This window comes from Passer domesticus, chromosome Z, assembly GCF_036417665.1.
Source record: "Passer domesticus isolate bPasDom1 chromosome Z, bPasDom1.hap1, whole genome shotgun sequence".
In the NCBI taxonomy this organism is placed as follows: Eukaryota; Metazoa; Chordata; class Aves; order Passeriformes; family Passeridae; genus Passer; species Passer domesticus.
The window spans coordinates 59,869,414-59,884,556 of record NC_087512.1 but is presented as its reverse complement, the minus strand read 5'-3'; the positions used below and the strand labels follow the sequence as shown (position 1 = coordinate 59,884,556).

Here is a 15,143-nt window from a genome sequence, read left to right as displayed (position 1 = left end):
TAAGCACTGCATCTTTACTTGTCAATCCAGCAAATTTCATCCTTTTTACTGCATATTGTACTGTGTGAAGTGTTTGGTCAGCTACTAAGATTATATGATCAAACTACAAGGCTTTTTATTTTAACAATGGCATTTTTTCAGTCAAAATGTATCAGTACAGACCTAAATCACACTACTGACCAAGATAAGCTTTCCAAGTTAGCAGTAGATTGAAGAATATTATCTGTTTTCGAGTAGGTTGCTGCAAAAAGTTGAACACATGTTGTTTGAGAGATGGAAAGTGTGTTCTATTAATGCATGATAGACTTTTTCAGCAGTGGAAAAATAACTGCATTATAGCAAATTGTCAGAACTAATTACCAATTCCAGCCCTGTACTGCTTCTACTAGATGAGCTAACATTGTTTTTTGTCATGTAGAGTAACACAGAAAATCCTGAAAGACCCAAATAGATGACCCAGTTAAAATGTGATATATTTTCAAAAATCCCATGATATTGTTTCAAAAGCATCATAAAGATCTAAGAGCCTTGGCTTTTTTTTCAGTAATACTACAGTCTACATGGACTTACGTATGGACATATATTTCACAAGGACAAGACAGTTGAGACTATATGATCTATATTACTCTTTTCGTTGATTTTAGTGCAGTGGAACGACACATGGAAACTGCTTTACTCATAATGTGTTTTTAGGCTTCACTGCAGGATATCTATTTCCTATCAAAGTATACTTCCTTTATTTTGAGAATATTTGGGTGTTACAATATTGCAGCAAGTGCCTAATGAAGAAAAATGATAGAAAAATGATAGCTTGAAAAGGTAATTTGAGGGTCAAATTTATTTAGAAACAATTATTTACTACTTAGATCTAAATACCTACAGATCTACTGTGGATATGAGGCCTGCATCTCTTATATGAGAAATAGGTCCAATTTAATGAATAAACCACCAAGGATTTATTGAGATTTAAGTTGCACATTTTTGAACTAATAAAGTATTTTCACACAAGTCACACAGAAATTGGTACTGGTTTTCTTCTTGGTTCTTCATAAAAGTACTCATTTAGGCAGCTGACAGTGGTGTTCATGAAGCTACATCAAAATTATGAGAGTGCAAGCTAGGCATCTAAAATACCTTTCAGTCTGAGGCAAAAAAATAATTACATCAGAGTGTTTTATGCACGTGTAAAATTTTGTGCCATTTCACATTTTTACACGGAATTAATAGGATTCAGAAGCAGATTATAAAATAAATTTTAAATAATTGCCTATAATAAAAAGAAAATCACGCAAAACGCATAATTTAGTGGGAAAAACAATTTGATGATTTCTTGTGTAACTGGTTTTGGTTTGAACACAACCCATGTTACTGTCTGTACCATTAATACTGTGTATGGAGTAGTCTGCATCTGTATTTACCATCATATCAGAAACTCACTGTAAATCATTAAAGTCAGTATCTATGGCAGCTGTATGCACAGCAAGGAGATGCACAGTGAATAAAAGAAGTACCAGTAGTCTGTTGAAAAGTACTGTGGGTATTTTGGCAGATGGAATTAAATGATCCAAATCTGAAAAATACAAAGTCATGATCTACCAGTGCTGATATTTTTTATTTCCCATCCGAGTCTTGTCAATAGCTTCTTGGACATCAGCTGCTCCCAGTTCACATGCTGTGCTTTTAGAATCTTCCATATTAAAACTTGTCTGTTATTAGAATCTTAATGTGGTGGGAGTCATTCCACAGAGTTGCAAGACAAGAGGAAATTCATCAAGGTGAAGAAATTGCACCAACTGGAGAAGCATTAATACACTGCTCTGCTGGCAGACAACAGCAAGGTGAAAATGCCTCACTGCCCTAACACCTTATGGCTGGGTTAGCTGTGCTGTGGCATGGCATTACAGAACAAACAAGATATAAATTTATGCAAAACTTGAACATTTTGGCCAGTCACTCCCGTGTACCTAGCAAACCCTTCAACTTTGCTTTTTCCATGAAGGGTTAGATGTTAATGCCTCTGGGCTTCATAGCAGTGCAATTAAGTAAAAATAATGGACCAATAAATCCACACAGGGGAGCACAGATATGGATTAACATTTATCTAAAGAAAAAAAGATGCAAACATGTATATATATACACACAGATTCTCAAAAGCACTGAAGGATTAAACTCATGAGTTTAAATTGTGCCAAGGTAGAGTCAAGGAAAATGTAAATGGTGAGCTGTAATATTCCTTTAATTCATTTACATAAATATAATATGAAATATTGTATCTGTCTGAATGAGGAAGATATTTTAAATGCATAAATACATTCTACAAAACATAGGACATTTTAAAAAAACTGGTAAACTTATAAGGTTAAATACCATAAAAGTTACGAACATGCCATAAAATATTAAACAAGGGGAACTGTGATCCATCTTAACTATAGTTATTTAATAATGAATACAGATTTTACTTCCCTGTGGAAATTTCACGGAATCATTTAGATTGGAAAAGATCTTGACCATCATCAAGTCCAACCTATGACCTAGCACCGTCCTGTCAACTAGACCATGGGACTAAGTACAACACCCAGTCTTTTCTTTAACATCTCCAGGGATGGTGACTCCAGGGGAACTCCACCACCTCCCTGGGCAGCCCATTCCAATGTCCCATCACTTTCTGCAAAGAAATTCTTCCCAATGTCCAGCCTTAAACTCCTATGCTGCAGCTTAAGACTGTGTTCTCTTGTCCTGTCAGTGGTTGCCCAGGAGAAGAGACTGACTGCCATCTGCTACACCCTCCTTTCAGACGGTTGTAGGGAGTGACAACTGGTGGTACAACCTGAGCTTCCTTTTCTCCAAGCTAAAGAACCCCAGCTTCCTCAGCCGCTCCTCATAGGAATTGTGCTCCAGACTCTTCACTAGCTCTGCTACCCTTCCCAGGACACACTCCAGCACCTCAGCGTCCTTCCTAAACTGAGGGGCCCAGAAATGGGCACAGCACTTAAGGCGCAGTCACCCTAGTGCTGAGAACAGGGGAAGATTGAGTTCCCTGGTCCTGATGGTCACACTATTCCTGATACAGGCTGGGTGCCATTGGCTTTCTTGACCACCTGGGCACTGCTGGCTCTTACTCAGGCTCAGAAGGAGGAAAAAGAGATGATGTTACCACGTATGAGAAGAGTCTCACTTCACAAATAAGTGCACTTCACTTAGGGTCTCTGTGGTAGTTCATGTACAGGTTGGAAAATGTACAAGGAAGAAGAAAGACGCTTCAGAGTTGAGTCTGATGCTTCAAAATACTTTTCAAGTGATGCTGAGCAAGTCACTTAAACCACTGCTTCCAAGGTGGCTTTTAGTTGTGAATACACCAATGTCATAGCAGAAATGGAAATTTGGATTTTGTGTTCAAAATCTAGGGATCTGCATTTCATGTCAGAAATTAACCAAAAGCTGGACTACAAACCAACTGGTATACACGACAATTTCATAGTACTATAGAATAAGCAGAGTTGGATCTGTCATGATCATCGAGTCTGACTCCTTGTCCTGCATAAGACACCCCAAGAATTACAGCCTGGACCTGAAAGTATTGTCCAAACACTTCTTGAATTCAGACAGGATTGTTGCTGTGACTCCCCACTTCCATGGCAATCATGTTCCAATGCTCAGCCACCCTCTGGATGAAAACCTTTCACCTGATATCAAACCTAAACCTCCCCTGACTGAGCTTCAGACAATTGAGTCCTGTCACTGGTCACAAGTGAGTCTTGTCACTGATCTCACAGATCAGCGGAGATCAGTACCTGCCCTCTGTTTCCCCTCATGATTGTGTTGAAGACCACAATAAACTCTCCCCTCAGTCTCCTCTTCTCTGGGATGAACAGACCAAGTGACCTTAGCTGGCTTCCCCTCCAGAGCTTTCACCATCTTTGTAGTGCTCTTTTAGGCTCTGTAATAGCATAATGTCTGTTATATTTCAAGGTGAGGCTGCCCCAGTGCAGATCACAGTGAGACAATCCCCTCCCTTGCCTGGTTGGCAATGTTGGCCCTGATGCCCCTCAGGACACATTTGGCCCTCCTGGCTGCCAGGGCACTGCTGACTCCTGTTCAACTTGCCACTGACCAGGACCCCCAGTCCCTTTCCATGGCGCTGCTTTCCAGCATCTCATTCCCCATCTGCCAATCCATCCAGGGTTGCTGTACCCAAGGTGCAGAACTGGCACTTTCCGTTGTTGAATAAACTTCATGTGGTTGGTGATTGCCCATTCTTCTAATTTCCTGAGGTCTTTCTGCAGGGTCTCCCTGCCTTTGATGGAGCCAACAGCTCCTCCCATTTTATGGTCATCAGCAAAGTTATGGAGTATTCCTTCAAGTCCTTTGTCCAAATTGTTAATGACGATGCTGAAGAGAACTGGGCTGAGAATGGAGCCCTGTGGAGCCCCACTGGTGACAGGTCACCAGTCTGATGTCACCTCATTTGGTATAACTCTTTGTGTCCAACTCATGAGCCAGTTGCTCACCCATTACATAACATGATTATTGAGATGTATGCCAGATATTTTGTCCAGAAGGATAATAGGAGAGACAATATCAGAAGTTTTGCTGAAGTTCAGAAGGATTGTATTTACTAGCTTTACTAAATCAGCTAGGTGAGTTACATTGCAGTAAAGGGAAATCAGGTTTGATAAGCAGGACTTTCCTCTCATTAAGCTCTGCTGGCTGTGACCAATGACTGCATTGTCCTTCAGGTGTTTTTCAATACCTCCCTGAATAATCTTCTCCATAACTTTATCAGGCACTGAAGTGAGACTGATAGGCCTGTAGTTTTCAGGGTCCTCCTGCTTGCCATTCTTGAAAACTGGGACAAAGTTAGCCAGCTTCCAGTCAGCTGGGATGTCTCCAGATACCCAAGACCTCAAAAATACAGGGAGGTTTTGCAATGACATCAACTAGCTCTGAGGATTCTTGGATGTACCAAACAGGTTCCATAGATTTCAGGGTGGCCTGCTTAGAATGAGATAAACACTCCAACAGTAATGTTAGAGTTATTGCAAAACTACCATAGCAAATGGAGAGAGGTGTCATTCTGCTTTGGTGTTGAATAATGCCGCAACATTCTGACACATCAATCTGGAAGTTTAACAGCTGGAGACCGAGGTGAAGGTGTGCTAGGCTAGATAAAGTAACCTGATAAAGGAACAAACAGGTGGCACTACTAATAACTTATCTAAAGCTGCCGAGCTGACACAACTGGTGTGGAAGCATATGACTGACAGAATAATTTTAAACTATAATGACCTAATTTTATTTTTTAATGGAAGAATCTTCTAACATATGACTGCTTGGAGTATATGTGGAGATTCCTCCCTTGGGTGGGGATGATGCTCAAGGTTACTTCTTGGAGGCTGAGCAAAACACACTTGCCCATGGTTGTTGGTATAGGTAACATCAATCTCTATTTAATAATTGGGTTTACTGGATTTAATTGGTTTAAAACACTTGCTTCAATATTGCTTATATAATGCATTGTACTGTTGTAGTAATTATAGCTCCTGTACTGTGTGGTAAATAATTCTGATTGAATCTATTTGTCTAACCATTGTCATAATAAATAATTTATAGAAATATATCTGGTTTGCTGTCCTTCCATCATATGGGAGAAAGTTGTCTAAAGGCTCAATTAAACCTCTTTAACCCTTTACACGTAAACCATTTGTCACATTCCACTGTGGGGACCTGTGAGGAGTTCTTTTAAAAGAACTCTAGGATGAAATTAAGTCAGACAAGATAGTATTTTATCTGAGAACCATTTTTTGGTAACAAAGATGGAATTGCCATACTTAAAGAAGATTAGAAAAGAAGGAAGGAAAATAAAAAAGGACAGGGGAGAGAGAGGGAGAGAGAGGGAGGGGGAGAGAGAGAGAGAGAGAGAGAGAGAGAGAGAGAGAGAGAGAGAGAGAGAGAGAGAGAGAATGAGAGAGAGAGCGAGAGGGGGAAATACGGACAGAAAAAGCGGGCATTACCACCAGAAGTCAGGGAGTGCCATCGACGTCCAAGTGTCAGGGAGTGTGTGCACGCTGCCTGCTGGGGAGCCTGCGCAGCTGTCGGAGAGACACGGCTCCCCAAGCACAGCACCCGCGGCCACGGGCAGCTGGACAAGAGGTGAGTGAGGGAGGGGGCCCTCGGGCGGGAGGTCTAGAACGCTGGACAGGACTGCCGTGGGGATCGTGGTTGCGGTCTGGACCGGCGCAGCAGGGCTAGAGGCAGGCAGTAACGCAGGAATGAAGCAGGTGGGGCGTCGGTCAGGAACACGGGGAGGCAGGACAGGCGATGGGAGGCTTGGAGTCAGCCAGTGTCCAGCCAAGCACCCCGCCAGAGAAAGGACAAGTGAGAGCAAAAGCAGGCTAGAGCAAGGCCAAGAAGCTCACCAAAAGCCCAAAAAGACAACACCCAAAAAGCACAGGCCAAAAGAGCCCCAGAGCTTGTGACTCAGTTATTTTTATACCCCTTGTCTCCTCCCAGGGTTTGCTGCCTATTGACAGGAGACCATTGGGCCAGACCTTTTTCCATCTGATTGGAGAGCCCTTCTGGAGTGTGCAGTGTCCCTGGCTGCCTATTCCATGTGAACTATGAAATGGTTGCCAGGCAAAGTGACCCCTGAGACAAGGCTTTCTCCCATCTTCTCCTAGTTGCCTCCTGCAAGTGGCACATGTACAACCCCTCCCTCATGTAGTTCTGACAACCAGTGTTAAGACAGAAATAAATGGGCTTCTCACACCATTGACAAAGTCTGGGTCTAAGTTTGGATGCAACTGCGCCTTCTCGATTCAAAAACTTCTGAATTCCCAGAAAGAATTCAGAAAGCATGGGGTTCCTTTCTGCACATTGTGACTCAGTGGTTGGGCTTCTTTAATGAACTTTATCTGAAGCTTCCACTCTGCTACGACACTGGGTCACTGCGACGACCTTAGAAGAAACAAATAATGAGATCCTGTTTTTCCTTCATAGGCTCCACAGTTACAGATGCAGTTTTCCAAGCATTTAGCTATACTTTTACCAACTGTTACCTGAGCATGTGCTGCCTCACCTTTTCAGATGCAAAATGTCTTGATCTTCTGCTGGAGAATTTTCTTAATAGAAACAGGATATGTCTCTCTGTTTTCAGGATTGTTCTTAAACATGCTTTAAGTTATTTCCTCAAATAATGAAGACTGTATCTTCCTAATTAAATGTTTGATAAACTGCTACATTTTTTTCATGTTTGGTCTTAGAAAATGCTAAATACTTTAACTGAAACTTTGAAAGTATTTCGCATGAGTCCTGAACCACGCAATTTTCCACTTTGATGGTTTAGGTTGGGCAAGCTACTAGTTCCTGCCCCAGCTGTACATGGATCTTATGATAGTAATAGCATTTTGTCCTTTTTGGGGGCAATGGCAAGGGAAGGCATCAGTTCTTCTTGTCCTTTGCAGAACCACAGGAAGGTCTGAGAGCAGAAGAGGTTTCCTCCTCACTGCTTTGCTTGAATGAGTTAGCAAGACAAATGTACTCTAGGTTATCCCATTTGCCTGAGCTCCTACCAAAGGTCTGCTACAACATCAGCAAATGCTTGGCTTTAAAAGATAGACTGAAATGACACAAAAAAAATACTTCAAGATGTTTTGCTGATACCTCAAATTCCCTTACTGGGGATTAAAATGTAGCAAGTTAATTCATTAGAAGTCAAGTGCATTGGCCATTACTGTGGAAGAAAAAGAGTCATTTTATCTTGCAGCTGTAGGTCACACAGATAAATTTTTCCTTTTTAATGTAGTACTTAAAATCTCCTGTCTTTGATGAGATGTAATAAATGTCAGGGGTTTTTTTCAACTTTCCTCTCTGTATTATCATACTTCTGAATTTGTTAAAAAAAAAAAAGGGAAGAAAAGAAAGAAGAGTACCTGAGGAAGCAAATTTTTATTTTTGGAATTAAACAAGGAAGAGATGCTCATAGATATGTATAACCACTAGAGATAAGAAGATAATTAAAAAGTCAATACATGTCATAACCCTAAACACTATAAATGAGTTATAAACACTGTATATGAGACTGCCGCAGTTTATTACAGCATAAATGGCATTAAAGTACGAGACAAATCTGTGCTAAATCTCAAAGTATATTATACACTGTCCTTGTGTATAACTTTTGTCCTAAAATTAATGAAAAACTGAACAAACTTTGAAGGCTTTAACTTCAGTCCTGATTTTTTTTCATTGAAATACGGAATAGTTCAGAGTCACGCACTATCTGAAGTGATTTACTTTGGTTTTATGAAAGGCATTATAGAAATGTCACTCTATTGTATCTTACTGTATATTAAGAATTAACTACTGTGATACAGCCACAAGAGATGAATATATGTACTATGGTCAACCCCATCAATTACTACTCACCAGCAATTAACGTGAAATACTCTTTATATAAGAGATTTGAAGACAAAGGAGTAAACACATTATTTAAAAAGGGGTTGCATTTAATCCTAGATTTTTTTTCAGTCTAAGATAATGATATACTACAATATTTTCTTTTTAATAATAACAGCCTTTCAATTAAATGATGCAATCAGTATGCCACAAGTCATGTCTTTCTTTGGTACGAGGAATTAGAAGGCCCAACATTCAATTGACCTGTTTCCAAATAATCTACAGGAAAAAAAAATGAAGATTAAGTCCTCTAACAAGAGCAGTTTTCACAGTGTTGCATATAAAAAAAAGGATTCCGTAAAAAGATGAGAGGCCAAGCCGTATTGTGCTGGCTCACTTAAATCTTATTTCCAGTTCACTGAATGTGTTATTTGACTTGGCAAGTGAGTTGGTATGTGTATTAGATCAGCAGGGAGCCTAATCAAGGAGATGCCAAGTTTGCTGCAGCCCTCTGTGCAGCATTAGCTTCAACTAGTGACCTTAAGCAAAGTGGGTGGTTGAACCCGTAAGAGAATAGCGTTAACTTTTTACTTGAAGTTCAGCTTTATTTGAAGTCTCCCTTTGTGCGTTATTAAAAAAAATGCAAAAAAGCATTAAACAGAACTGAATATAGTCTGCTCAGCACCATGTTCACATGCAAAGCTTTATAGAAGCATGCCTCCATTAATGCTGACACATGCAAAAGAAATAAAAATCATTAACTCAGTTAAGGCACTTGATTTTGCAGCTGTAGAACAATTCACGTTGTAACATTGTAACTTGAAGTTGAGGGGTTTTGAGTTTTTTGTTTTTTTTTTAAATCCTGATAAGCTGTTGTTAATTACCACAGAAATTATTTTCAAATATTAAGCACATTTCAAAACAAAAATCCTACAAAACTGGTATGCAGCACTATTTTTATACCCTCATTTTGCTAGCCATTTGAGGTGTACAAGTTTTAAAAAATTTTTTTGCATTTACAGATCCAGAGAGATTAGTGTAGCCTGCCCTTTCCAGTTTTTCTGTACTAAATTATATTCAGTCCATACATCTTGAAAAAACTCAACGTTACAAATAAGGATTTCTAACAGTGAGTTTTTAAATTTTTTAAGACAAATTTATTTTTGTCTTAAAAATACTCAATAAAAATTTCTGGTTTTGCATATTGTAAGATAAGGTTTTTTTACTATGTATGTTTTTCATTACCTGTGTTTCCAGTAAAATTAAAATTTATATAAACACCCTTCAAAATAATATTTCAATAATTCTTTTACCAGGTGTAGCTTTTCTCTGCAATGCTCTTTTAGGTTGAAAATGTAGCTCAGAGAAATTACCAAAGTACATTCTATAAATAATGTTAATTAACTGCTCTTATAAATTTTCAGTTTTCATTGTTTTCCCAATCTTATATTTACTAGGTTTTTAAGCTAAGTAGCAGAATTAGTTTTCTATTTCTCTACCAAGGGCCTTCCTGTATCTCTACTTAATTATCCTCTACTCCCCAGTACTTCTATATATGTTCTCATATGAACTTTAGAAAAAAATGGTTGTCTTTGTTCCAATAAATGAATCAAGAGAACTTCATAAGTCCCCCCTCTCCAACTTCTTGTGTACAGCTCTGTCTGTGTTGTGTATCAGAGCTGCATTTCACATTTCATTTTAGCTGTTCCCTCTGCATGTCCTGTTTTTTTCTCCCTCCCAGTCAGAGATATGACATAAAGGACAGTAGGACCACATTCAGCTCTTTGTTCTGTTATTAAATTGCACACTTTTTAGAGTCTAGTATTCCTCCATAACCACAACAAAGAAAACTGGATTTTCTGGGGAAGACTATTATGTAAGGTCTCCTACTCAACAATAAATAGCAGATTAAGTAGACAGATGTAAAATGTAATCTATTTTTCTAACATGGCATAACTTCTTTCATTGTGTAATGAACAATCAGGAAAAAAAATCCATTTTCCTCCCATAAATGAAGGAATAGTTTATCAGAAACAGTTACTAATAAATACTGTACTTCAAACAAACTATTTTTATTAAAAGGTCTGAGAAAATTTCACAAACTTCCACTTGCCTCAGGTACTGTATAAACACTGTAAATGTATATTCATTACAATTTCCAGCCTTGGTCTTTTTGGGCCAGGTCATCTGGGTTAACATGGTAATGAACTCCTCCCCTTGTCCCCAGCCTGTATGCAACAAGGGGTTCCTGCTATAGCCCACTGTTAATACAGTACATGCCTTAGTCCTCCATTGACTGCAGGGGGGACAGTCTGCTTCATCATGGTCCTCACCATGGGCTGCAAGAGAAGCTTGGCTTCCTCTGCTCTGTGATGGAGTCCCTCCCATGGGAGGCAGCCCTGACTGAACTTCTCCTACATGGACCCTTCACATGGGCTCTTCACAAACTGCTCCAGTGTGGGTCCCCCATGAGGTCACAAGTCCTGCCAGCAAACGTGCTCTAGGAGAGGCATCTCACATGTCACATCCTTCTCCTAGCATTCACCTGCTTTGGCATGGGGTCCTCCACGGGCTGCAGATGGATCTCTGCTTCATGATGGTCTCATCACACTTCACAGCCCCTTCAACTCAAGTTCAGACAGAAGCTTCAACCTGTCCAGTGCAGCAGCACAGAAAACAATGGAAGTATCTTGGCCATCTTCCACCTCAGGAGCATCACCATGGCTGTTACCAAAATGGTCTGAGGCACAATAGAGTGAGGTGATCAGCAGTACATCACTACAGTGAGCAATGAAAGTAAAAAGCAGCCACTAATGAGCACTAGATTCTAATATACAGTCAGGGGAGTGGGCCCCATGGCAAGCACTGCTCATTACTAACTAAGCAGTAGTAACAGCTATAAATTCAATCTAGCACATCCCAATCAAATCTGTTGTTATCCTGAACCCTTTGTGTAGCCAGTTAGGCATCAAAAGGACTGTTGTGGTTTAATCCCAGCTGTCAGCCAAGCTCCATTAAAGTTCTCTTACTCCTTCGCCAGCGAGATTAGGGAGAGAATTGGAAGAGTAAACGTCTGAAAACTTGGGATTCAAAGTAAAGACTGTTTAATAGGGAAAGCAAAAGCTGCACACACAAAGCAAAACAAGGAATTAATTCACTGCTACTGATGGGAGGGCAGGTCTTCAGTCATCTCCAGGATGGCAGGGCCCCATAATGCAGTATGGTTACTTCTGAAGAGACACACCACCAAATGTTACCATTTCCTCTTTCTTCCCTCTACTTAATACATTAAGCATAATGTCATATGGTCTGAATACTGTTCTGGTCACCTGTCACAGCTTGTTACCTCCCATACACACCCAACTTCCTCAGAAGTGTGCAGACAACAGAAACAGCAGAAACAGCAAAGCATTGGCTTTGTGTAAGCCCTCTGCAGTAATAACAAAACCATCACTGTATTATCGGCTGTGTTCAGCACAAATTCAAAACATAGCCCATGCCAGCAAGCCACTGTGAAGAAAATTAACTCTGCTCCAACTGAAATCAGTGCAGACAGAAAGTTTGATTTCTTGATAAAACAGTGATAAGAAAACAAGTAACTTTAGTCTAATGACTACATGATTAGACTATGTGAACCTCCCTGACTTTGTCTTATACATCAGAAAGAGTATGGAAAATCCACAGTCCTATGACGCCTTAGCAGGAATGTAGCAGTTGTGCCATACTTAATTACCTGGAAGATGTAATAGGCAAAAAATACAAACAAAAGACATTGCTAACAGAACGAGGATCTGGGGGTGTACTGAAGGCTCTTCCTGGACGTGGTTTCTTCTATCTCATATTGCTTGTCTTTTTCTAGACCTCTCAGTGCCTTAATTTTTAGGATTGCATATTGCAGGAAGGCAAATGGGGGGGAAAAAAGTCTGTTTATATGTAAAACTCTAATTTATGATTAATTCCTACAGATGATTTACAAATCCCCAGAAAGTAAAGTCTGTAAAAAGAGTGCCATCTCAGTCTGACCCACAGCAACACTACAGGATGTCAGTGACATATCAGAGAGTATTGTATAAAGGACAGCCATATGAATAGGGTAAAATGAGGGGTTAAAAGTCACACCGAACTTAGTGAAAAGGCCTGCAGGTTCCTCAACCTTTATTCTTTAATTGGGAGGAGAAGAGTTTTTACTAAAGACAAGTCTACAATGTAGGCCGGCAGCCCAACTGGGCAATACCCTTGATTTGTGCAGTTCACAGCAGTTCTCTTCTAATGTCTTCATACAAACCTTTTTTCCCCCAAATATAGTTAAAATTATAGAAGTATAAAGGTATTTTATTAATTTTTTTAATAAAACCTTGACTGCAAAAAATACTTGAAGTTAGTAATCATTTGCAGAGACTCCTTTCCCCTTTCTCACTGCAGGACTGAGGGCAGTAGCACAGCTGGTTGTCAGCTCAGTCCTTGTTACCAACACCAGTTATTGGTTGAAAAAGCCTACTACTCATATCTGGCTACATTTCTTGACATAAAATGTTAGGAAAAAGAAACCATAACCTTGTGATAGTAAATTTGCCTGATTTTTTAATATTTTAACACAAACCTCCAAAGAAGAGGGAATTATTAATTATTTTATATTTGATTCTTATTTAGGGGCAGACTTACGTGATCTTCCTGGCAGGTACTATACTTTGGAGAAAAAAACATGGCAAAGAGAGCAGCGAGAAAATTGAGTGCAGTAACTGAAAAACATCTCTAATTGTGGATTCCTTCACAAGGAGTAAGCTTAATAAAGGCAAAGTAACCTAAATGAAATCAACCAGAAAACACTAGTGCTAGAACTGGATACAAACACTTAAATAGATAAACATCATTGGTCAAAGATGTGTCCTGAAACATATCAAGAATTGCCAAGAGAAACATTTTGCAGATATATTTAATCAAGCTAATGCTTCAATTACATGGAAATAATTTTTATATTAGTAAAAACAATATCTATTGTATAATAGATGTTGTTAAGAAGAGAGTATTTATTAAAAAATTATCAGATTAGATACTTCATTAGGTCTTGAAGCTTCATTTCTGATTTGCTGAAAGAAAAGGAAGAAAATTTCACAGAAAAGAAACAATACAAACTGTACCTGAAGAAATTACCTTCCTTTTAGCAGGAAGGTCTCTCTTCCAAAACTGTGAGAAAAATCCCCAGTGGGATTTTTTTCAAATATAGAGAGGTGACAAGAATTTTTTGTGTAGAGATTAGAATCAGTTAAAGTGGACATTCATGTCAAAATAAAGCTTTTATCACAGTCTGCCAAACTTGATGCTAAAGCTCACTTAATCTATTAAGAAAAGCAAAATCACTTCCATGAAAGTGTGCCATAATCTGTAAATACAGAAGTAAATGCAAGTATTACCAAAGTTACAATGGAAATGTCAGCTGTAATTCAAGCAAAATACTCTGACCTTAAATAGGACTGATTGTCCCTGTATTTAATCTGAGGTGTTAATTTCAGTTTCATGAAGAGAAGTATAAACCTCTGGACATGCAGGATGGGTACAGTCTTTGAGGGCTAGTTTCTCTATTTTTGACTGAAGGACTGAGATCATCAGCTGAGATCAAATGCTTAAGTCTTTGATCAAGTCCACTATGATGAAGCCCAGCTGTACAGTCTCACAGTTCTTCACAAAGTCACGTGCCAATACAGACCTTCCATATCTTGCTCATTTCCAAAAACAAATTGTTTTGGATTAATCTGGTTGTGGTCTGGTTTTTCTTTTTCTGGTTGGTGTTTTGCCTTTATTTTTTTTTTAAAGGTGGAGATTACTACTATGCTTGTAAAGAGCAGTGAGAATTTTCTTTCAGCATAAAGAAAGAAAAAAATAATTTTTCTTTGTTCTTCAAAAAGAATTTCTATTAGTGCATATTTTCAGCTGAACAGCTGTGGATGGACAATCTTCTACAACATTGCACTCTTTGGCCCTCCATAGACTCTTCTACAGGTTTCTGTCCAGGGTAAAACACCAGTCTGCTGCCAGGATTAAGTAAATTCTATCAAAAATAAATAACATGGTGATAAAAATGTATAAAATGTGTTAAAACATTCTGAAGTATTACTGTACATGGAAATATATGTTTAGAACAAGTTGCGTAGTTGTTTTACTGAAATTCTCCTTATTTTATTCTAGCCTTTGGTCCAGAAAGGTCATGAGACACTTAACACAAAACCCAAAAGACTTGTATGAACAAGGTTATTTTTTGAACATATCCAAGATTACTGCTGAAAAATTTTATCATTAAAGTAATGAAAATGTTGACCATTTAAGAAGATAGTACCTGTTATACTTCATGAAAGACAAGCATAGTTAAGGTTAACAGAGAGAAACTTTTAAAATGATATATAAATGTTTTCATTTCTTGTGAGTGTTACTTTCCTACAGCACTACATATCACCATTAAACTGCTTAATTAAGAACGATGCTTTCTTTCTACTCTGGTTCTAAAAAGCAAGTGTTTGCCTGCTCTGGATTTCTGTTCATTATATGCACACAGGGAATTAATTGATTTGCAATTTAAAAAACCTCCATTAATTCATATTTAAACTAATAGCAATCTCCTTTTTAGAATTACTAGCTCAATTTATTAAAAAAAAAAAATTTGAAGCTCTGTAAATATAAAAAAATTGTCTTACAGTTCCTTCCATGTTTGGCCTTGAGTAATCCAGGTCCAGTTCTTGAAATCTGCCATATGCAGATGA

The 15,143-nt window shown here is 38.7% G+C and overlaps 1 long non-coding RNA gene across 9 annotated transcripts in view; it reads left to right on the top strand.

The window, feature by feature from the left end:
• The first annotated feature begins 5,988 nt into the window (after nt 1-5,988).
• The window catches only part of LOC135290177 (uncharacterized), a 31,613-nt gene continuing 22,458 nt past the window's right edge, over nt 5,989-15,143 (top strand). For 5 of the 9 annotated variants that reach the window (XR_010352888.1, XR_010352887.1, XR_010352884.1 and 2 more), the window contains exons 1-2: nt 5,989-6,150; nt 13,042-13,168. This is a non-coding gene — a long non-coding RNA (uncharacterized LOC135290177). Of the gene's footprint in view, nt 6,151-9,260; nt 9,521-10,830; nt 11,152-13,041; nt 13,169-15,143 lie in introns of those variants that run through there. The other 4 variants (XR_010352886.1, XR_010352885.1, XR_010352878.1 and 1 more) reach the window with 3 other exon arrangements.